We start from the raw sequence: 23,926 nt of genomic DNA on the forward strand, positions 1-23,926 counted from the left end.
TGCTCTTCCTCTTATCTTGAAGCTTGGAATGTTTGATCACTGCAAGATTTGTGATCAAACATTCCAAGCTTCAAGATATTTCATAACAAATATTCTCAAATACTGATCTGCTTGTCATTCTCCAGTACAGTCAGAATGACTATGTCAACTTTATTTTTTATTTATTCATTTTTAATGAAAATAAGACAGGACTGCATTTTTGTAATAATGAAGTTGAAAAAGTCATTCTGACTGTACTGGAAAATGACAAGCAGATCACTGTTTGAGACATTCATTATGTAAGATCTTGAAGAACAAAATATAAACGCCCCAATCTACAAAGTCAGATCTCTCTGGCTAATTTCTACCTCTAGCCTTTCCTGGAGAAAACACACATTCATTCATTCATTGTTCTTTACCACTCACGTGTGTATAACTGCAACCAACCATATAAATTTCAAATTCCCAAAAAATTTGAAAAAACACTATTTTCCCATTTGGAGTGGTGCACTACAAACCTATCTAAAATAGTTAATGCTATCCAGAAAAGGACAATCTGGTAAACAGATGACTCCTCTCTGATACTCATTTGAATTACTTTCACAGTCTACTTGTATACCTATTCCTATCGATATCTTCATATGTACTCTGCTGAAAAAATAGCCATCATCATTCATCCATCCATTTTCCTTTAACCCTGTAAAAAACATGAGCATCTGTTGTCATCTGTTCACTATCCAGCTTCAAACCAGCCAAATCAACTTTTGATCCTACTCTCATTCTGTGTACCTGCCTTTGTTCTCCAGAAAAGCTTCTCCACACTATTTTCTCTAAGGACTGCACCCTTTAGCTGCCGAGGAAATGAGCTGCCTTTTTTTCTTTTTCCTGTCCACAAAACTGAAATGATATTGATTAGGTTTTGCAACCTATTATGTGTGTATGGGTTAATATTAAAAATTATAGAAAAAAGGAAAATGAATGGTTTAGGGGACATCACTAACACAGCACATGATAGAAAGGAAAAAGTGCAACGACAAAATCAATCTTGATGGTGACTCAGGATGTTATAGTAAGTGAACATCTACTGCCACTGGTCAGCAAGTCAACACATAATTCACATAAATCAAGTACATGCTCCGATGAGAAAAGAAGATAAATTGGAATTACACAGCATGAGATTATGATAAGGTAAGGGGGCAGGCATATCATGGAATATCATGAGGTTACAACTGCTTAAATCAACAAAAATTAATTTAAGCAGTTGTAACTATCTGACACTGCATTCCTAACAGAGTAAGCATGACGTAATGGAATAATGGAAAATCATGAAAGATGTATAAGAAATATATGCAATTCAGCACTTGGATGAAAGTATAAAATGTGATCAAGAAACTGAGGGGTGTAATAAGCAGAAAAGAAACAGAAATATGAAAAGCTGACAAAATAGGCAGGTACAATTGCAGTTTTTTTTTTTTTTAAGTTTGATTTGACTGAAATTACATCCAAAACAACTAAGGCAATGAAGCCAACATATTATTATTATTAATTATTATTATTATTCAATTTGTTCATCAATGATATAGGAAAGGATTTGAGAGGAAGTGTTCACTTGTTTGCTGATGATGCAAAGTTGGGTAGAGCAATTATTAGTGCACAGGATGTCAAAATTTTACAGGATGATTTGGATAGTTTGGAGGACTGGGCTAGGAAAAATGGATGTCAATTTAATGTGGCAAAGTGTAAGGTTATGCACTTTGGGGTGAAAAGAATAGCAGCAGTATATCGCATTGGTGGAACCATACTCCAGGAGATTGTGAGGCCAGGGATTTGGGAGTGTTGGTAGATAGGGAATTGAAGTTTAGGGGGCACGCAAGATCCCATCTGGACTACTGTGCCCAGTTATGGCTGGCCACCAGGGTTTCTTCGTGATGGGGAGGAAGTGGAGAGGATCCAGAGACGAGTGACCAAGATGACAGCAGGTCTGTGGAATGAACCTTATGAGAATAGGTTGAAGATTTGTGGGTTGCAGAAATTGGTCGATAGGTGAAGGAGGGGTGATATGATTGAGACATTCAAATTACTGAAGGGTTTCTATAAGATTGATCCAGAAGATATTTTTGAAAATATGACTGACTGGTGGTGGGAGGACTAGGGGCCATGAATGGAAGCTGGGCAAGAGCGTGGTTACCAAGGGTGTTAGAGCTAGGTTTTTTACTTGGAGAGTAGTGAATGAGTGGAATAAGCTTCCAGAGTCTGTTGTGGGTGCTACGACCATGAATGAGTTCAAGGCAAGGTATGATAGATACTGTGTGAATGTCGAATAGTTGTTCTTGACATGATGTTAGGGCCTCCCTCGATGAGTCTGTCGACTCCTTGGAGTTGCCTGGAACAATAATAATAATAATTATTTGGTAACCTCGATGGAGTCGACAAACTCATTCTGGGAGGCCCACTCAACCAGCAACATGTCTACATAAGCTTTGAAGTTATTAACACTATCAATATAAATATTTCGGTTTTGTGACCACATGGCCAGCCTGGTTGGCCGAGTGGTTAGCGTATCCTCTCTCCAGCCAAAAGGCTGTGGGTTCGAACCCCACATTGGGCATGGATGTTTGTTTGTGAAAATACTAGTGGTGGTAGGCGGTAGATGGCGTTGGTGTAGATGATGAAGGTAGTTGTGGAGTGGTAGAGACAGAGAGTTGTGGAGTAGGTACCCTCCCTCGATGAGTCTTTGGACTCCCTGGAGGTGTTATGTAATAATAATAACGTTTATTAGAGAACTGTTTTTAAAAAACTAAACAAGTACTAAAAATAACCCGACAAGTTTCATTAGTCGTAAGACTAACATCTTCAGGGGTAAAGAGAACTAACAGTTTAAAGCACAAACTATAAGAAATTATGAAAAACAAGTTCACTTGTTGGTATTATGAACATCAAGAAAGTTCGTTAAAAAAAAAACGAATAACAGATCTATACAGCCGTTAATGCACATTAGTTGGAGACAATGCTATTTGTTGTCGCATTCTGTGGTTCACGTTCACTATGTCCAAGGTCTGTAGAAGGTAAATTTTTAATATATGATAACCAAACTTGATTCAAAATCAAACCTTGGTTTTTGTTGCATTGTGTAGGAATTTTAATTATATATGCTGCCTCTTTGAATTTTCTTGTGAAACAATTCTTATCAATATAGGACATGTTTGTTCTATCCATGTGAAGATCCCCAGTCAATCCACATGAAAATACCATTAACAAAGAAGTTAAACAGCAGGGGCCCAAGAACAGAACCTTAAGGCACACCATTAGTCACCTTCCTTTTCTGAGATACTGCTGCATCATACACAACTTGCTGGTATCATTCAGAGAGTCGATTCCGATCCATCTAACAAATATACTATCTATTCCAATCCTCTGCAGCTTGTATACCAACTTATCATGTGGTAATTATCAAATGCTTTTTGCAAAGTCCAAGAATATCACTTTATATGATTCTCCTTTATCCAACACATTTGTCACCTTATCAAAAAACATAAGCAGATTGCTAAAATAAGGCCTGCTCTTCACAAATCCATGATGACCATCACAGAGAACCTTATGTTCATCAACTAAATTCTGTATTCTATTTCTAACCAATTTTTCCAATGCTTTGATTCACAACTGCAGATATACGGACCAGTCTATAATTGAAAACTTTTGTTCTCAAACCATGCCTGTGGAGAGGTATTATTTTGCTTTCTTTCTGCTCCTTAGGAACCTTCCCCACGTTCATTAAATAACCAGGACAAGGGCATGTTTAACTCTTGCACATTCTTTAAAAATACATGGTGATATGTTATCCATTCCCACGTCCTTATTAATATCTAACCCGAGCAACACCTGATATACCCTTGATTCTTTCACCTTTAATTGTGCTAATTCTTGCCTACCTTCTATATATTGCAAAACATCATTCACACCACTATGATATATACTGATGAAGTGTTCATTATATAATTCCACTATATCATTTGCTATGGTACTGATGAAGTGTTCATTAAATAATTCCACTATATCATTTGCTATGGTACTGATGAAGTGTTCATTAAATAATTCCACTATATCATTTGCTATGGTTACTCTGCTACCATAACTATCCACTCATCAACCTACCATAATTATTTTTCCTCTTGCATGCCACTAAGCAGAAAAATTCACTTCGATTAGCTTTGACCTGATTCGCCAATCTACTCTCATATTCTACTTTTTCTTTTTTATGCTGTTCATGATGTAGTGGAAATGAATATTTTATTAGTCTTTGTCATGTTGGGTGAAGGAAACCAGCACTGAATACAAAATGAGTAAAATCAAGACACCCGAGGTGGATATATTTATTGAGAAAACTTGAAATCGATAAGTATGTATTGATTTCAAGTGATTTTTATACGATGAATGGAATATTGCCACATTATGTATTATGGAAAGGACAAAGGAGCTGACAATGGGTTGTTCCATGAGAATCATGCAACAGAAAGAGGGCCCTGAAGATTGGAAGGAAGGAGCAAAATGCATCATAGCATAAAGGAGGATCCAAAACAGTGGCATTAAACTAACAATCACTTGTTTTTTAGTGGCTGTGGTAAGTGTGAAAAAAGTTAGGATAAGAATAAAGACTAGATTAATGAAAATATGAATCTCTACCAAAGGTAACATAGATTTGTTTATAAAACAGCTGACTTGTTATGATTATATTTTATATAACAGAATAACAACTGCACTGCACAAAGGAAATTCATATATAAGTTTGCTGGATTTTGTGAAGGCATTTGAGAGAACACCACACGACATTCATAGTGACACTGGGAGAAATAGATAGTACAATGATAGTTTGGATATGGTGATGATATGGGATAGCAGTGTCTCTAAGGGAAGTGAAAATTGGTGCAACAGCTGTCTTCTGTGGCCACAATTATTAGTCGAGATTTGAATGAAGATATTAGAGGATGGTCTCTGAATAACTGAGAGAAAAACTGGAGAAGACCCACCATCATCAATGTGGTGATGGTGGAATGTTGATTATAAAGATTTTTTTTTTTATATATATATCAATCCCATAGAAGAAGCTACAGGGTCTTCAGCAAAATAAATGCCTTGAGTGGGCTGTGCTCAAGAGCTAAGAAACATATTGATATTCTTCTTGCAGAGCTAGATATTGGTTTGGGGAACACTTCATGGAGAAGGCTGTTCCACAGAACTAAAATAAATAGAATGAAAGATGAAGGGAGTAACAGGTTGGGTTATTCGGCAGTTTAACTATAAAAGAATACTGGGCAGTAGCAACAGTTCATATTACTGAAGGTTTAGCAGAAATGGGGGGGGGGTGCTATGATGAATACTAGTGGTTCTGCTGAACAGGCACAATGTAGAAGCTATCTGTGAGAAAGTGACTAAAGAGGAGATCTGCAAGAGTGATCATGAGTTGACCAAACTGCTCTCTTCTGAACAGTAGTGATAATTTTTAAAGACTTCAGGTGCACCATCCCAAATGTGAGAATAGCATTCCAAGGCTGGTGGAATTGGGATTTGTGCAGAGTAAAAATGTAGCTAGATATGGTCAAGAGCTAAGGCATATGTTATTCTTGTAGAACTAGAGATTGTAGACTTTGGGGGAATACTTACTGGAGTAGGCTGTTCTTCAGAACTGAAAAGAAACAACTTGAGAGAGAAAAAAGGATGCCATGTTTTTGGAAGCTGAGGATGGTATAGAAGTAATATTTTGTACCAGGAAAGTCTGGAAGTGAGGGTTAGTCTGAGAATGGAAATTGGTTGTGACTGCTGAGCATTATACTGTTAATTAGCATCTTTCCAATTGAAGTAGCCAGAGAAAAAAAACTAAGGTCCTTCTGGTAAGAAAAAAGACAAACCTATTTTGGAAGCATTAGACTGCTACGGTCTCAATGAAGGATGATGTGTGGGTCAGTGTTTAGGACACTTTGTATAGATGATTTTGAATATTGAGATGTCTGAGCACTGTAAGGTTTATCATATGAGTAGAATGAGTGAGAATGCTATCATCAGCAAAACTATGAAAGAGGGTTTGAGGTAAGTGACGGTAGGTCATTTATGTATTCATTTTTAAGGTTTAATGGAATAAATACAGCACATATAAATAATTAAACAACATGTTTAATCACTAAGACATCATCAGGGAAACAATATTAAAATTGCAAACACACACACACATATTTGTACAAAACAATAAGTGGAAAAGATTCGACTGAAAGCCCTAAGAGGAGTGCCCGCAATGAGCAAGATTTGAACCCACAGCCTTGGTTGGAGAGCGGATACACTAACAACTCTGCTAACCAGCACAGCAAATACTGATCTGCATGCCACTCTATAGTGAGGGTGCGGACAACCTCATCAATTTCACAGTTCTATGTTATTTCTTGTGAGAGAGATCTCAGTCTATTTCTCTATTGATAATATCCAGCTCTAATTTCTGACATCAGGTTAACTTCCACAAGTCGCATTTCCAAGCAAAAACTCATAACATCTATAAAACCTCAGTCCCAAAAAAACCTGATGTCCTTCTCACTTGTACAGCCATAAATCATACACAAATCTCAAACCAGCCCAACATTAGAACACTATTCTCATATTTGAGGTGGTACAGCAAAAATCTAAGTTAATGCTGTCCAGAAAAGACAATCCTATTAACAGATCAAAGCTTTTTTTAAAAAAAAAAACAGGTATTTTCAGGTGTGTTTTTCTGCTGAAATATCATCCATCCATCATTCTTCCACTTTCTCTAAACCTGCAAAAATACCTGCAACTACTAATCAACAAACTTTTACAGTCCAGAATCAAACTTAGTGAGCAAAATTCTCTTCTTTCATTCCATCTGTCTCTCTGGAAGTCTTTTGCATGCTTTCCTCAAAGGACCACAACTTAGAGCTTCAAAGAAATACATTAATTGGTTTTTCTTTCCTTTAAACTACTCACCCATACATCACCCTGTACTATACTACAATCTTTTGTGTATGATGTAAAAAAAAAATAGTCAACTGATGCAGACATGCTACAACTAGAAAATGACTATACAAAAGAACTAAGAACGGGGCATGGGAATATATTCAAAATACCATACATCAGACACTAATCATGGTATATAATAAAACAGCAGCCTAATCTAAATGGTGTATAATTAAACAAAGCATAACCATTGAGTACTATGCCTATGTAACAAAAATGAGAAACTAGAGTTAAAAGAGGTATTTAGGTTTTACCACAGTAATATGAAATCATGGATTAAAAATGCTTAGTCCAAACAATGCAAGGGAGTGAAATGATAGGCCACAGCATTTCCCAGAATATTCTTAGGTCCTTCAATACCAGTTGAGAATAGGATGCATGATGCAGCTTACCCACATGTCACTGATTACACCCATACATGTTAACCATGTATCTTGCACACAGTGGACACCAAATAACACATGAGCATGTTGTCCTGAAACAATTACCAGAACATGACAGTAACTTTACATGCATACGTCCACACATACAATTGCTAGCTGCCTTCATATGTTTGAATGTTTGGGAATTTCTTTGGTTGTAAATGAATTGTTATCCAGTGAAAGACCACTTCGCTCCTTACTGGATTACTGAAGTGGCTTTAAAAAGTATTATTTGGTCTTCAGAACAGAGTTTTCACACTATCTAAACCTTAGTCCATCCATGGTACTAATAATGATGTCCTAAGTTTACAACCTTTCATGAATAGGATTTACATTAAGGCACACACACACACGCGCGCGCAAGCATGCATTTTACATACAAAGTCTGATAATATGCTAAGTAAAAGATGTGGGATCATTTCAGTCTATATCTAAATCCTAGAAATCCCTCCTACATATCTAACAGCTATATATTAAAACTATAAAAACATGTTGCAAGAGGTATTTCAGGTTTTTACCTTTGAGGTTGAGTTTTTTCCTGAAAGATATCAATATAAATATTATTCAAATCTTATTTTTATTTAGTTACAAAAATAAATGAAAAAAAATCTACAAATGCAATGGGCATTTTAGTGGTATTAGACCATGAAAAAAGTAGCGATGGGTTCCCGAGGCCCGTGAGCCTAATTCTGATGTGTCAAATTTTTTTAAAGGGGGTTGTTTGAAACCTTGCTGTGGATAATCCAAATAATTACCTCACTGCCTCGTATTGATCCTTATTCCTTAATTTACTGTCACCTTTTTTTTTTTTTTTTTTTTTTTTAATTGATTAGACAACAGCCGAAAGAATGTTCGAACATGCCAATTTTGGCTGGTAATACTTCCACAAATGATTATTATCCAGCAGAGATTATTATTGCCAAGCAACCGAACATATGATTAATGAATTCTATAACGAAATCATAAAATAAATACAATGTGTACCTAATTTTCTTTCTTGTTCAAATAGGCAAAGTATGAGTAGGTTGGTCCAAATTCTTTTAAGTTACTTTTTTCTCATGAAACACTATCGAATATCAAGCCCATCGAAATCGTAAAGCAACTGTTCAAACAACACAGCGTTCCCGCGACTGATTAAAACGCGTTCCACTACCTAATGGAGAGATTATATTCTTCACCTAGGTGACATCTTCGTATTGAAGGTTTCGCAATTATGGATTTTCACATCGCTCTATTTTCTGCCATTCTTTTGATGTCGCCATATAATTTAGTTTTTGTCAATTCCAGAACATCATGTATCCATGCCCTCCTTCTCCTTCCCCTTGTTCTTGTTTCATCTATTCTCATATTACTTTACTCAATTCTCCAGCTGACCCTCTCATTATATGTCCGACAATTCTCATCTTCCTATTCATGAGGTCTCTGACTAGTTGGTTCTTCGTGTTCATCATTCTAGCACCTCTAAAATTGTTACTTTATCTCTCCATGAAATTTTGAGGGCTCTTCTATAGAACCACAACTCGAGTGCTTGCATTCTTCTCATTGTCCCATTTATCTAATATGCAGTTTTCACATCCATAATTTAAGACTGACCACACGTATGTTTTGATTATTCTTAGTTTTGTTTTGCTGTCAATTTCGTTTCTGAGGATGTATCCATCATTCCAGAATTCTTTTGCCTTTCGGATTCTGGTTAGTATTTCTTCTTTCCATTCCCCAGTCTCTGTGAATATACATCCGAGGTAATGTTATGTTTCCACTTGTTGTATGTTAACACTTCTAGATTACTTTCTATTGTACTTCCGTCAGTAATTATCAAGTGTTTAATTCTTTTTAAGGTTTAATTCTATTCTATACTCCTTTCCATTTTGGATTATCTTGGACAGTATTTCTTCCAATCCTGTATTTGAATCAGCTATGAACACAGTATCACTGCATATCTCATATTATTTATGTATTTTCCATTGATCTCGATTCCTATTTCCATTTCCTCAATGTTCTTCATTAAATGTTCATTACAGATGTTAAACAATATCGGGGAGATTATGCATTCCTGTCTTACTTCTCTTTTAATGTCCATGGTCTTCTCATCTCCTTGCAAACCAACTTTCTGTTCCCAGTGCAGGTGTGAGATTACTATCAGATATTTTATATCATATTCTGCTCTTTAAAGATTTCTAAAAATTTATCGTTATTGACTCTGTCAAATGCCTTCTGGAAGTATATTGTTGAGTCGGAAAAAGTGATGAGTCATCCCTTTTTCCAACCCAACATTAAGTTACCTCAAAAGGAAGGGATAAGGACATGCTTATGCCTCCTGATGGGAAGTGTACCGTATAATGTCCTGAGAAAATGTAAACATCCAGATGTGTAAATTCCAAACACTGTTAAGATAGCCCATAAGTTTATCAAGATAGTAATTGTGAGTGAATTAAATTAGAAAGTCATGTAATATTAACAAATAAATATGTATAAGCTAAGTACAAGTTTAAGGCATGTAAAGACAGTTCGTAGCCACGGTGTCCAATCGGCTGCCGCCATATGCCTGACGACACCGCAGCGTGAGGGAGCTGTTTGAAAGTATAAAAGTTTCGGCGGGAGTTCGAATCGCTATCGACTTGGTGCAAGAGGAGGAGGCACTGCTGTCTACATAAAAAGCTACTTAAACCATAACACAGTACCTGACCTCCCAACTATAAACCTAGAGGTGACCGGAGTGGAGGTACACACCAGCAACGCAGGCAGCCTAAAGATTTACGCAGCGTACAACCCACCTGGAATCCCATTACTGATATCTGACTTAGACTCTATCCTCGGATCCAAAGACTCCATAATCTTAGCAGGAGATCTCAACTCCAAGCATACCGCCTGGTTCAGCTCATCCATTAACACCAAGGGACACATTTTATACAACTATGCAATGCACAACTCTGCCATTGTGGTTGGACCTACTGAGCCCACTCACCACAGCCCAACAGGAAGATCAGATGTTTTGGACATTGTAATACTTAAAAACATCCCATACCAATACCAACTAGAAACAATAGAAGAACTTTCATCAGACCACAACCCCATTCAGCTCAGGCTAGGCAATCAAGAACAGTTCTAATCCCAGCACTCCTTTATAGCTTGGAACAAACTCGCAAAAACTCTACCAGAATACATTGGTCCACTACCCATCATACAGAAAAAAGAAGAGATAGATATAGCCATAATCAACCTAACAAGCCAAATGCAGAGAGCAATAGCCTCAGTAAAGCAAACCACTCTCCACCACACCACCAACAGGATCCCAGAAGAAATCATGGACCTGATTAGAACCAAGAACAAAGCAAGAAAGAGATATCACAACACTAGAGCACCACAGGACAAAACAACACTAAACAAACTCAACAGAAAAGTTAGAGAAGCTCTACAAAACCACCGAAATCAAGAATGGGAAACCAAATTAACCACACTCAACCCAGAAGATCACTCCATATGGAAACTTTTAAAAATCCTACGCACCAAAAGGCAGCCCTTACCTCCTATACAAACCAAACAAGGAATAGTACACACAGACAAGGAAAAGGCAGAAGCCCTCATAGACAACCTGGAGGAGCAGTGCAGCCCATCGTACAAAAGTCTTAACATTAATTTCATCTATAAAGTTCATCGCCATGTCAGGAAAGCATTAAATCTAACTGATACCTCAGAACCCATCTCCTCCACTACCCCAGGGGAAATAACCAAAATCATAGCACAACTGAACAACAAAAAGGCTCCAGGCCCTGATGGCATCACCAACAGCACACTAAAGTTGCTTCCAAGAAAAGCAATAATACATATTGTTAATATAACAAACGCGATCATCAGATTTCAGCACTTCCCGACAACCTGGAAAACAGCAGATATCATACCTATAAAAAAGGCAGGTAAGAATCCTCAACTTCCAGAAAGCTACAGACCCATTAGCCTCTTATCAAGTCTTGGAAAAGTCACTGAAAAGGTTATACTCACAAGGCTACAAGCAATCACTGACAAGCTCGGAATCATCCCAAATGAGCAATTCGGATTCCGCAGAGAACACTCCACAGCACAACAAATACACCGTCTGGTAGAATACATAGCAGGAGGCTTTAACTGGAATCTCCAGACGGCTGCAGTCTTCATCGACATAGCGAAGGCCTTTGATAAGGTATGGCATCAGGGACTTCTCTACAAACTTATACAATTTAACTTCCCAATAAAACTAGTCAAACTAATTAAAGCATACCTAAGTGACAGACACATGCAAATCAAACTAAACGGAACAGTGTCATCCAAACGAAAGATCCGTGCAGGCGTGCCACAGGCTCCCTCTTAGCACCTCTACTGTTCTCGATCTATACAGCTGATATCCCCCCAAACCCAAGAAATATCATTACAGCATTATATGCGGATGACACCGCGATATTTTCAAGATCTCACAGCCCTCAGCTAGCAATTAGAAGGCTGCAAGGCAGCATCAACACACTAGAAACTTGGCTAACAGATTGGAGGATCCAGGCAAACCCCCTGAAAAGTTCTGCTGTGCTGTTCTCCAGAAGAAAAGTCACCAGCAAGGATGACATCCAGCTCCACGGACTTAAGATCCTATGGGTAACAGAAGTAACGTATCTTGGTGTGAAACTGATAGCAAACTGCTATTTAGTAATCACATCAAACTAACAGGAGTGAAGAGATCCAGAGTAATTGCACAACTCTACCCCCTGATCAACCGCAAAAGCAAACTAGATGTAAGAAACAAGCTAACTCTGTATAAAACTGTAATTCGCCCAGTTATCACCTACGCCTCTCCAGCATGGAGTCATACCTCAGAAACCAACATACAAAAACTACAAAGAATCCAGAACAAGTGCCTAAGAATGATCCTAGATGCCCCATGGTACATAAGAAACTCCCAGATCCACCGAGAAGTAAACATCCCTTACATCCGCTCGCATCTCCATGACTTAGCTGAGAAATTCTTTTCCAAGGCAACCCTGCACTCAAATCCACTGATCAAACAAGCCAACAACTACAGTGAAGCAATACACTGCAAATACAGAAGACCAAAATCTATTCTACTGCACACCGAACATCACTAACTTCAGGCCCCAACAGGGCGAGCAGGTTGCTCAATAATACCTCATTAACAGTATCACTTACAGAGATAAAGGGGAAAAAGAAAAGCATTTTTGCTTCACCCATCCAGCCAGTAACGTTATGCGTTATGCGAATCGCTCTCTTTTCGCTTATCTCTTATCTCCGATCGCTTATCGCTTGTGTCTCGTCTCCGAGGTTCGTCGGCACCAAGTTTCCCGTAGGAGAGCTATGTAGAGCTTGCCGCCACGTGTAGCAAGAATCTCCCCTTGCTAAGCACGTTACATCGGTCAAAGCTGCAACTACAATGTGTTCAAACACATTAGGAGAAAGAGCCGCTGATGAAATCCACGTCAGCGTACAGATCTGTGCATGAATGTCTTCGGTTCGTGTAGAACAAAGGAACAAAGCCTGCCATCAGAGGAGGTACAGTGAACAGATCAGAATACCTAGTCAAAGCAAGAACGGTAAGCGAAGATTTTCTTATATTAATGTAGGATTAAAGTATCCGCGGAGTAAAGAAACAGAAGTTAAGAACACATGTTATTTACGTGTTGTGCCATAAGAACAGTCTGCAATTTGGACACTTGTGTCTACTGTTAAGAAGAAAACATATAAGGCTCCAGCCGAACAGGAGGCCGAGCTCCGGACTGTTTAAGTGATTTAAGAAAAGTAATGTCATATGATCAGAAAGCAGTTAAGTGTTAACAGGTATTTTGGGGAGAGAATTAAGTACTATTGTCCTGGAGAGTTATATGTCAGATTTATTGAGTTGTCTAGTGTTCATATGTAATGTTTCATGTATGATATTATCAAGTAACTTAATTGTCAGAGTCTGAGGATAGATATATGTACAGAAGTGAGGAATTTATGCCCTGTAAGAGATCATAGTGCAGAAGTTTAAACATGGTTAATTGAGTAAGGGGAACCCAGACTCTTTTAAGTTTAAGAATTTAAATAACACGTATGCTTGTCTTCGTAAAATAATAAATGTGTTTTTTTTTACATAATCAATTGAGTTTGTCATATCTTCTGCGGATTTGAATTACCGTTTGGAAAATTTCGTACCATGTATTTAAAGGGGAAACCAATAGTGATGTGAGAATAGGGACCACGACTGCATATATCTTGTTCCCTACGATTTTCTTTAAACATTTTAGATAGTGTATCAGAATTTAGTTGCTGGCTAGCGCAGTCTTTAATCTATACAAATTTGTCGGCAACCGAAGTCTGATAACAAGAGATACAAAACTTAATGTTAAAAATAAAAAGACAATTAAAGATTAAAGATAAAACAAGAAAACGGGGATATAACAATGGCGCAGTAGTCGACAGGATGTGCTGAAGGAAATTAACTTGCACACCAAACTGGTCTCAATCCCAGGCACAAACTCAATTGTGAAGGTATAATAGTAAAATTGGGTTTTTTAAATTTTTTTTGAATTTGAGCTGTGGTAATCAGAGAGCGTAAGTATGTCCCTACCTAATACAACCACCGAGATGAGCGACCCAGAGTTCTTTAGGACCATAAACCCCCAACAATTCCTTCAGTTCTCTGGCGAAGACTGACGATGTGTTGCCTTACTTTGAATATGTAGAACTTAGGAAGATAGGGAGGTGGAGTGACTTCCAATTACTCATTCTGCTTCGTAGCAAGTTAACTGAAAGGGCGAAAAGCTATTTCTACTCCTCTCCCCTATTGAAAAATACAATAGACTACCAGAGGTTTAGGGAAATTCTAACCTCACAATTCTCAAAGACCAAGACAGTGGAGCCAAACCTCTGGAAGCTCCAAAGTATAAGAAAAAAGGAAAGGGAAAGTGTAAGTGAATATTACAACAAGTTACTCACGTGTGCTAACACACTAAGTGTACAGGAGGAGGGGAGATGACATCTAGATTGGACAGTATTTCAAATATTCAGAATGGGCCTGAGACAGGAATTGAAGGAGGTGGCGTTTGCAAAAAACATATCCAACCTGAAGGAATGCCTGAATGCCGCTACAGAAAAAGAGCAACTGCTTGGGGACATCTACCCCGCAGCCACTGCAAACTACGTAAACGTAGTAAATGATAATAAGGGAGATAATAGATCTTTGAACCAAAGAAAGGAAGGGAGAGAAAAAGAAATAGAAAAGTACCAAGAAGTACAAGAGAGTAGAGAAGGAAACAAAGTGAAATCTGTTTGTAAGATCGATGGTGAAACGTGTAATCTCAACGAAGTCCGTTCCTTAATTAAGATAGAAGTTGAGAAATTTCAACAACCACTAATGGAAAGACTTGATTTGATAGCAAGCCAGTTAAAGGAAGGTCATACTAACAGCAAGAGTCCTCAAATAATTCCGGAGGAGAGAGTAATGGATCTCATAAGACATGAAGTAAATAAGTTGCAACAGCCAGTACTTGACAAATTAGAGTCCCTAATGGACAGGTTAGCAATGATGTCTACCCAATGTGGCTCGAGCCCTCTTTTGTCTGTAGACGGAGAGGTTAGACGAGATTTCCGACGTGAAATCCCTAGATGTTATCGTTGTAACAAACTAGGACACATTGCCCGCGACTGTTTCACAGCACACAGATCCTCAAGGGTTAGGCACCAACCTGAGGCCACATCTTACGTCTGTGCAAAACAGTCTAAAAAGGGAAAGGAAAACCTCACAGGTATGAAAGTAACAACGAGAATAGGCAGGAAGGATTTAGACACTCTCTTAGACACAGACTCCCAGGTTTCCACCATATCTGAAAACTGCATCAGGGAACTGAGTGAATTCATAAAAGTAAGGACTAAGAGATTTAGGAAGACGATCAGATTATTAGGGATATCACCCCTTGTGATTTATGCCCCAAAACGGGTAAGATTGACAATAGAATTGGTAGGACAAGGCCTACATGCTTGGCATAACTTCCTCCTGCTGCCTAGAAACGCGTGCCCACACGTGGAAATGATCCTAGGTAAGGACTTCCTAAAAAGGCATGGTTTTTCCTGTGAATTTCCCAAAGCAACTGTGATGTTTCATGGGAGAAAGAATGACTCAAGGATCGATCAAAAACTTGCAAAAAAAGGGGTAGAGTCTGAAAATTTAAGTGATAGTCAGAATACATATCAGAATGACAGGCACATACAAACCAAAGGGACCCCTATTGATGTCATGACATTACCAAAAGATAGAGTGGAAGTTAGAGAAATATCATCCCACCATGGAGAACTGAGAGAAAATATTCATTGGGGAAGGATTTCTAGAAATAATGAAAAGGGGAAGGTAAAGGGAAAGGGGACAAAGAAACTTTGTCATAACTCAGTTAAGAAATATTTTAACTAAAGGGGGGAACCTTTGTGGTGTCGGAAAAAGTGATGAGTCATCCCTTTTTTTTCCCCACCCAACATTAAGTTACCTCAAAAGGAAGGGATGAGGACATGCTTATGCCTCCTGATGGGAAGTGTACCGTATAATGTCCTGAGAAAATGTAAACATCCAGATGTGTAAATTCCAAACATTGTTAAGATAGCCCATAAGTTTATCAAGATAGTAATTGTGAGTGAATTAAATTAGAAAGTCATGTAATATTAACAAATAAATATGTATTAGCTAAGTGCTAAGTACAAGTTTAAGGCATGTAAAGACAGTTCGTAGCCACGGCGTCCAATCGGCTGCCGCCGTATGAGTGACGACCGAGTGAGGGAGCTGATTCGAAGTATAAAAGTTTCGGTGGGAGTTCGAATCGCTCTCTTTTCTTTTATCTCTTATCTCCGATCTCTTATCGCTTGTGTCTGGTCTCCCATGTTCGTCGGCACCAAGTTTCCCGTAGGAGAGCTATGTAGAGCTTGCCGCCACGTGTAGCAAGAATCTCCCCTTGCTAAGCACGTTACATCGGTCAAAGCTGCAACTACAATGTGTTCAAACACATTAGGAGAAAGAGCCGCTGATGAAATCCACGTCAGCGTACAGATCTGTGCATGAATGTCTTCGGTTCGTGTAGAACAAAGGAACAAAGCCTGCCATCAGAGGAGGTACAGTGAACAGATCAGAATACCTAGTCAAAGCAAGAACGGTAAGCGAAGATTTTCTTATATTAATGTAGGATTAAAGTATCCGCGGAGTAAAGAAACAGAAGTTAAGAACACATGTTATTTACGTGTTGTGCCATAAGAACAGTCTGCAATTTGGACACTTGTGTCTACTGTTAAGAAGAAAACATATCAGGCTCCAGCCGAACAGGAAGCAGAGCTCCGGACTGTTTAAGTGATTTAAGAAAAGTAATGTCATATGATCAGAAAGCAGTTAAGTGTTAACAGGTATTTTGGGGAGAGAATTAAGTACTATTGTCCTAGAGAGTTACATGGCAGATTTATTGAGTTGTATAGTGTTCATATGTAATGTTTCATGTATGATATTATCAAATAACTTAATTGTGAGAGTCTGAGGATAGATATATGTACAGAAGTGAGGAATATATGCCCAGTAAGAGATCATAGTGCAGAAGTTTAAACGTGTTTAATTGAGTAAGGGGAACCCAGACTCTTTTAAGTTTAAGAATTTAAATAACATGTATGCTTGTCTTTGTGAAATAACAAATGTGTTTCTTTTTACATAATCAATTGAGTTTGCCATATCTTCTGCGGATTTGAATTACCGTTTGGAAAATTTGGTACCATGCATTTAAAGGGGAAACCAATAGTGATGTGAGAATAGGAACTACGACTGCATATATATTGATCCCTACGATTTTCTTTAAGTATTTTAGATAGTTTATCAGAATTTTGTTGCTGGCTGGCGCAGTCTTTAATCTATACAAATTTGTCGGCAACCGAAGTCTGATAACAAGAGATACAAAACTTAAAGTTAAGTAAAGTAAAGGCAATTAAAGACATTAAAGATAAAACAACAAGAAAAAACAGGGATATAACAATATAAAGCATAGATGAACCAATCTGCCTAATTCAATTGTTCTTTTAGTTATACAAGATAGGAACCAGATGGCATTTATTCTGCCTTTTCCTTCCACAAAACTATTCTGTGTTTGAATAATTTGGTTCTTTATTTTTGCATGTATTGGATTTTTTATTATCTTCAGTACAATCTTTGATGTGTGCGAGATTCGACTTATCATCTAAAAAATACATTTACTAACCATGTAAAAAATACAGATTGGAATTCTCTACTTAAAATAAATGATCCTGTAACTTATTTAAGTTAGGGGATATTATATTATATCCCATATTTTTCTTAGCCGAATAAGAAACTCAAAGAGTTTCATGCCGAATATAGAAACTACAGTATATAAAGTCGGCCCGCGCGGTTAGCCTAGTGGCTATGCGCTTCGCAACCATATGCCTGGGGAAGGTGTGTCCTAGGTTCGATTCCCGTCGGTGACGTGAGGAACTGAAGGATCTTCCTCAGCCATAGCCAAGTTAGCCAGTCTTGGGCGTGGACAGCAGGGTTTTTTCCCTCAGTTTATTCTGGGGTTTTTCATCCTGCAAAGCAGGCAAACTGGCCTTGAGAACTTAACACTACAGGCCACAGGATATACCGGGGCATAGGGCTGACCACCTTATCCTGTAAACGGATTGAGGTCCGATGATCAATGGACCCTCGACACCGCAAGGTAAAAGAGGGTATAAAGAAGATGAGATATAAAGTTCGGGTAGTGGCCTGGGTAGTGACCTTCTCTCATAATGTTGAACAATAATACAGCTCCTAGGAGCTAAGTTCACATTATGGGTAAATATCAAGAATAGTGATCGGATCTTGCTCCACCCTTTCTATGAGTTGCCTCAGCGTGCACTACCTTCAAGGGTCAGTTGCTGCTCTATCCAGGTATTTGCTTACGCTTGGAATCGCCGAACTTTATATAGTTTCTTATTCGGCTAAGAAACAATATGGGATATAATATAATATCCCTTAACTTAAATAAGTTCATGTCGCCGAATTGAAGCCTTTGGCTCTTCATTATAATTATTGATCCTGTAACGTTATATGAGAATTTCCAACTAAAGTTCACAGAAATATAAAAAAAGCAACAAACCCTAACAAAAGAGGCGACAAACAAACAAAAATCCATGGATAAATGGCGACATACTAAATAGTATAACTGTAAAAGAAAATCTATGGAAAAAACTAAAAAGTCTCCCAGTAAAACACATTTACAAACCTTATACAAAAACACAAGAAATCAACAACAAAAATTCGAATGGCAAAAAGATACTACTACTTCCAAAAATTCATAGAATATAACGACAACATGAAGCAAACATGGACTATACTCAACGAATTAGTAATTCGAAAAAAGAAAACTTCAGCACAAGATTTTATTGCAAAAAGTTTCGGTCAGGACACAAACCAAGAGGAACTAGCAGACCTATTCAACCATACCTTCACAAACAATATCGCACAACTCAAGAAAGACAATCTGCCAACGATCAACAAAAAACAACCGACACAAAGCCAACAACAAACAATGTATTTTCCACCGTAACAAAACAGGAACTGAAAGAAACACTCTTACAACTAGAACCAAAGACCACTCCAGGAATAGACAAAATAAGACTCACAGACCTTTTAATACACTTTGAACAAATAAATCCAATACGTTTGAGACTTGTGAACATAATATTCGACAGTGGCATTATTCTACAACAACTAAAAACTGCAATAATTACTCCAATTTACAAACATGGTAAAAGAAACAATACTCAGAACTACAGACCAATAGCTACCCTACCAGTAATTTCAAAAATTCTAGAAAAAATACACACCAGACTACAGAACTATTTACAGAAGTACAACATCATCTCACAAAACCAATACGGCTTTTAGAAAAAAAAAAGCACCATCACATTATTAGAAGGCATCGCCGACGCAATAAACAAAGCTCTCGACAAAAACAAGTACCGTCCTTATACTGTTTGATTTAACCAAAGCATTTGATCACTTGATCACCATAGTACTCACCAAACTATGCTCAATAGGTATAAGAGGAGCATTGCATATATGGTTCAGGAACTATCTCTCAAACAGAACACAAGTAACAAAAATAGTACATCTCACAGCCGGGGTATACAAATAAAACACGGTATCCCTCAAGTGGCCATATTATCGTCCACTCTATTCAACATACACATTAACGATGTGTATGTTGAATAGAGTGGATGTTCATAACGTGGTCATAAGAAGTCAAATATTTCAGTACGCAGATGACACCGCACTACTAGCAATCCACACAGACATCAACACGGCTATCTCCAAAGCACAAGACCTAAATGAAATCACAACATACTTCTACCAAAACGCAATTGTAATCAACGGCACCAAAACACAGATGTTGATAATGCACAACCCTAGAATAGTGCGCACCACTATCGATACACTCACACATACCGCTGCATTAACAACAAAAAAACCTGACGCTGTCCCGAAATCAAACCTGTAGCACATGCAGAATACCTCGGTCTCTACATAGATTGCCATCTTAAATGGACAAAAACATACAGAATACCTACATACCAAACTCCGGATCATTGCATCAAAACTCTTCCAAGTAAAAGACATTATTCCATTTAACATAAAAAAAATCCTATATCACAGATACGCAGAAATATTATATAGGAAAATTGTGTCAACAGTGATTTGGACACCCTATACGCAACAACCAACATCCGATCAGCACATGGTGATACACAGAATCCTGAGTATTCAAAATCTGAAACACTACATAACGTTAATGAGGAATTACTTCAATATCACCTATCGAAACAACAGAGACACATAAAGTATAATACGACCTACAACAACTCTACATCCCTACACCTTTCATCAACTCATACGGTTATTTTGTGAGATCATATCAGATACCCACGCTACTCAAAACCTACCAAGAAATTTAAAACACAAATATAACTACAGAACATTAAAACACGAACTCTGGAAAATATACCAACAAAGTTAAGTTACCATTAACACTAATATACACATCACAAATCACCAGCATCCAATGCCGTGATTGGATGATGGTGAACCCATTCATAAACAGAAACAATAACAAAAATTGTGAAGGCTAATTCCACTCTCTTCATAAAAGCTAACCCAAGCTTCGAGGTAGGTGGGATTAATCCGCCTATAATAACGAAGATACAGATATTTTTTTAAAAAAAAGTACATGAATTTGTATCCAAAGAAAAAACAGTGAAAAGAAATAATGTGCCTTAAACTGCGTACAGTATAATGTACAGAGCATCAAGTGTAATATTCATTAATTGTAAAAATATAAATACTCTGTACGATGAAAATAGAAAAATTGTTATTTTATACATAATGTGTAAACATGCAAAAAATATCTGTAATAATCATATGTATGTAATTTATCTAGATATTATTATTATTATTATTATTATTATTATTATTATTATTATTATTATTAAAATTAGGTTTTAAAATTAGGCCATGTAATTGATATCCCCCTACAGCTTAACGACATTCAGACCGTAAATCGGATTACTAGGAAGAGCAAAAACCAAGTCTTCCCACGACCTGCACCAGTCATAATTCGTCTTAAGAGCAAGTCCACAAGAGACAATCTCATAAAAGCCAGCAGGCAGAAAACACCAGTTGCCAAGGACTTGAACGCATAGCAAGACAATACACCAATCTTCCTATCCGAATATTTAACACCATTCAACCAGAATCTGTTGTACCAAACAAGAAAAGCAAAAATGGAAAAAAATTACCAATTTTTGTGGACCAGAGATGCCAAGATATTCATAAGGAAGTCACAAACTTCAAAGCCGATACAAATTAAAAGCACAGAAGACATAGAAAGGCTGCCACTGTGAAGAAAAAAGCCTCCTAAATAGTTCAAAAAGAAGCCCACAATAAAAAAAGAACGTGAACCATCAAGACAGATGCAATAACACAGGATATATCGGCAATTTCACTTTGATCCGACCTTTCAGCTCATTCATTTGACCTAAGATCTGCCTACTTCCAACACAGCAACCAAATCAATAACAAATATATATACAGTATATATATAACCAGTATCACCCTCAGATAAGCTAATTACAAAACTTCGAGGGTGCAGTTGAGTTACATTCCAGTAGTAGTATTTATCTAACATTATTCACTTAACATTCTGTAATGAATTCTAGTAGTAAACAGAAAATGTGATAGTAATACTTCAGTTATATATTTAAGTTTAAAATTATATATTTAATTTAAATTTAAAAAAAAAAAAAAAAAAAAAATTAGCTAACGCCTTTTTATTCCCGTATATACGGGAGAAGGCGAGGCCATTTAGCCCTATCTAACTTTTGGAGACTGAGTGGGCAGTTCAATCTCCACTGGTACCCAATCAGAGACAGATGGCCCAAGGCTATCACTAATTAAGCGGTACGCAGTGAAGAGAGACGGCTCAAATGTGCCGCCATCTCGTGGTCTCTAACCCTAACACAATATATTTAATGTCTGAAATAATGTGGGTTCTACGGTCGATTTTCTTGAGTTTACAGGACGAAAAACCTGCTTGCCCATGCCAGAGATCGACTAACTCGGGAACCGGTCGAAAAAAGGCTTAGAAAAATTTCCTCTAGTCGCCGACTAGACTCGAAACCAAGACTTCCTTCTTGCGGCCTGCAACATAAGTAATATTGTTTAACTTGTGAGTCATTAATAATAAACAAGATTACTATGATTACTATTAATGGTAATAATACACACTTTTTACTCTTGTGTCAATGAAAAATTCTGCAAATGATAATAATATTAAGAGTAATTATAATTCTTACTGAGCCATTTTGCAAGAAAAAGATGCATTGTTGCCTAAATATTAGTATATTCATGTAATTATTTGAGATAATAAACTATAAAAAAATTATTATTATTATTATTATTATTATTATTATTATTATTATTATTATTATTATTATTATTATTATTATAAGTCGCAAGCACGCTATTTCGATGCTCCCATATTTTAAGTTGCAAAGTAGATCTTTTCTTGTGAATTAAAATTTAAAGTACATCAGTGAACTCCGTTCTTCAAGACGAACATATAGATGTAAAAACTGTAAGTATCTGTTAAGTAATAAGTAAAATATAAGTATTCAATATTCGAAGTATACGTTGGTCAACTACGCGAGAAGAGAACAAAGGCGGACGCCATATTAGAAAATACAGCAAGATCGTCAAACAAGAAGTATGAAGTGCTACAAATGCCAAGAAGACCTAACTGGGGAAGAAAACCACGTAATATGTAGGAACTGCCAAAGAAACATGCATTTTTTATGTTCAGGATTGTCCGAGACTACCTGGCAGCGAAAATCAAACAAGAATCGTGACGAGTGGAAGTGTCCCCATTGCAGAGATAACAAAGGAACGTCGCCTTCGACCGCAGGCGGAAAACAGCCAACACAGAAAACAACCGCAGGCAGTAAACAGCTATCAACAACAGAGGGAATTAAAAACAAAGAAAACAACAACGGAAACCCAGGTGAGCCATCTTTAAATGCATTACTTGAAAATAGATTACAAAACCTAAAAGACTGTTTAATCGATTTTGTTGGAGAACTATTTAAAAAACATACCGCACAAATTACAGAAAAATTTAACCAATACGAGGCATTTATTAAATTTAATAATAACTCGATAGAAGTTATGTTACAGACCGTTAGAGAAATTAAAAACTGCGTCAAAGAGCTAACTGAAAGACAGCATAATTTAATTAAAGAGACAACGGACCTACGGCAAGAACTAAACTCTCTAAAGCAACAGTACGAGCTCTCAAACCAACAGCAGCACAAAAATAACCTCCTCATAAATGGTCTCCCAGAAATAGCTACGGAACCTCTAAGAGACACTGTAATACAACTAAGCCAAAAAATCGGCTCCCCCATTGAACCAAGAGACATCCAGTCAGTGCATCGGTTACCACAAAAAAGGAAAAGAGAAAATAATACCCGTCCTTCTCCCGTCGTAGTGCGACTCACCAACAGCCTAACAAAAGCTACACTTATAAAAGCTAGCAGGATTAAAAATCCAGTAGTAAAGGATCTGAAAGGAGACCACGACAACACCCCAATATACTTGTCTGAATACCTTACTCCACACTATCAGAAAATATTCTACCAAGCAAGGAAAGTAAAAACAGAAAACAATTACCAGTTTATATGGATAAGAGACAGCAAAATATTCCTTAGAAAGACACAAGACTCAAAACCAATCGAAATAAAATCCGTAGATGACCTCAACAGGCTGTCACATTGAAAGGAATATTGACAACACGTAAAGAAGGACCAACACCTCAACCAACATGAATGCACACCATTAAGCAGACGTAAACACCCCGGAACATGATAATTGCCACATTCTGAAATCAATATCAGAATGGAAACAACTGACAATCCCCAAAAAAGGATTA

Source organism: Typopeltis vanoorti, chromosome 9 (genome assembly GCF_054136105.1).
Source record: "Typopeltis vanoorti isolate ZY-2024b chromosome 9, IOZ_Tvanoo_1.0, whole genome shotgun sequence".
NCBI lineage: Eukaryota > Metazoa > Arthropoda > Arachnida > Uropygi > Thelyphonidae > Typopeltis > Typopeltis vanoorti.